Source organism: Rhinopithecus bieti, unplaced genomic scaffold (genome assembly GCF_001698545.2).
Source record: "Rhinopithecus bieti isolate Rb0 unplaced genomic scaffold, ASM169854v2 scaffold_1682, whole genome shotgun sequence".
NCBI lineage: Eukaryota > Metazoa > Chordata > Mammalia > Primates > Cercopithecidae > Rhinopithecus > Rhinopithecus bieti.
The window spans coordinates 486,663-489,076 of NW_016803618.1; positions in this window are offsets into that span (position 1 = coordinate 486,663).

Genomic DNA, 2,414 nt, shown 5'->3' on the forward strand with positions numbered 1-2,414 from the left:
TATCATATGATGCAGTAATTCTGTCCGTCATATATACCCAAAATAACAGAAGGCAGAACCTCAATTATATACTTCTCTACAATAATGTTCGCTGCAGTACTACCAAAATGTCTCCATCAACAGAGGAATGGATAAACAAAATGTGGCATATACATACAATATTATTCAGCCATAAATAGGAATGAAATTCTGATACATGCTATCACATGAACCTTGGAAATAATGTGTGATTCCACTTAACATGAGACACCTAAAATAGTCAAATTCAAAAAAAGAAAGTAGCATAGAGGTTGCTAAGGGTTAAGAAGAGAAATGCATTACTTCAATTGCACACAGAGTTTCTGTTTGGGGTGATGAAAAGTTTTACAAGTAGACAGTAGTGATCATTACACAGGATAGTGAATTTACCTAACCCCACTGAATTATGTGCTTTAAAATGGTTAAAATTGTAAATTTGATTATGTGTATGTTACCATAAAAAAAATTTAGAAATAAGTACCCAAAGCCTTCACACCACTTGTGGTGAGCCTTTTGTTCCTCAGTTGAGATAGTGATAACAGAAATTACTTAGATAATACTTTTGAAACCTTGGTTGGTAGTGATGGCCAACAGCATCTCCTCTCCCCTACCCCAACACACATCCACACACACACACAAAATACACTCAATACCCTATCAAATACCTAGAATTATATTTCACAAAGGATTACACAACAAATAATTTCACTAACGATGCAGTTTATATCCTCCCATACTGACAGATAAAACACATACATTCTCTAAGCACAAAGCTTATCTTCACAAATAACTCTGCTTAAAGACAAAATTTCAATTAATAATCACAATGGGAATTTAGTTATTTAATGCAACTACTAATCTAACGTCATCAACAAAATCTAAGCAGTTTTATCACAAAACCAGGGTTATATTCAGTGCGCATGCATTAATAATCTATACAACTTTAACATTACACCAGAAAATGAATTGAATATATAAAAGTTCCCTTGATTTTGGTGGTTTTCAAATTTCATGGCACAGATTAAAAAAAAAAAAAAAAAAAAAACCCTGTAAAACAGATTTTAAATATTTTCAATAAAATGGTAAAAAATTGAATATATACCTTTAAGTTTTCATACCAGGCTGAAGATTTAAAACATCAAGCTGGCCCCAATCTGTCAAAACTGACAGATAAATATTTACAATGACTAGACAGACTTTAGTTACAAAGGTACTGGGGGTCTACACCCTCCTATCAAAACCCTTTAGGGTTAATTTCTCAATGCAAACATGTCTTTTAAATACTGTGATATATAAACTTGGAAACATACCTAGAGTCTGGAGAGAGATGAAATACAACACACAAGTCAATCTTATTTCTGACCTGTCAAAAAAGCCTTCTGGCACCCAAACATCCAACATTGTCCCTCAATATAAAATTAAGAACAGTAGAATGACTTTACCCTACTGGCTGATGTTTTCTACAGAATTATCTTTCACTACATATCAAAGCAGGGCTCAAGCTCCATTAACCTTCTACAGAGTGTAGTTAGAAGAGCGCCAAACTTATAAACTGATGTGGCAACCCCAAAATGATATACTTTTCCAATGGAAACAAACTTTTTTCCATTGTTCTGTGTGCCATGTTATTCTTGAAACTTATGTGGCTACAAGTAAGAAAAAAATTAGGGAAGTTCTGAACATATCTTGTACTTTTCATCAAGGCTAAAGTGCAAAATATCTCCATTATCTCTGATATTTTAAAGGGAAAAAATCACATATAATAAAGGAAATGAAGTGACAGCAGAACTAATAAAAAAAAAAGCACTCTCAAATATATACTTGAAGACTATATTTTACTACCAATTTAATTTTCTTTCTTCAGCAAAATCTGTCAATGAACCAAGTTCTCATAGAACTTAAGATTTTGTTTGATTCTTTCCAGGACCAGAAATTCCAAAATTATGGGGAAAAGAATGGAAAAAAAATAACATTGCATGACAATGGACACTAAGTTCATAAAGAACTTCTTTTTAAAATGAGATATTATGGAAGAAAATACCATGAAAAGAATAATCCTATGAGAATTGTTTTAAGGACAGTAAATTTGAGCCTTGGGTCTTCATGAAGATACTACAGTTTATATAGAAAACTATAAATATACAAGACTCCGGGGGGAAAAAAGTCAGAATACATATTTAACATTCTGTATGATTAAAATCTTTTAAGGGGAGCGGGAAAAGGACAGCCAACTGAATCTTATAAGAATACAGAAACTGAAAATTCCTGGGTCAAAAGGGTGCTCCAAGTGGAACCACACTTTGTGGGGAAAAAAAAATCACAAGAAATTTTAGATATATTTTTTTAAAGAAAAGAAAAAAATACTGAATAATTGCAATCCCTTCCAAAAGGAAATC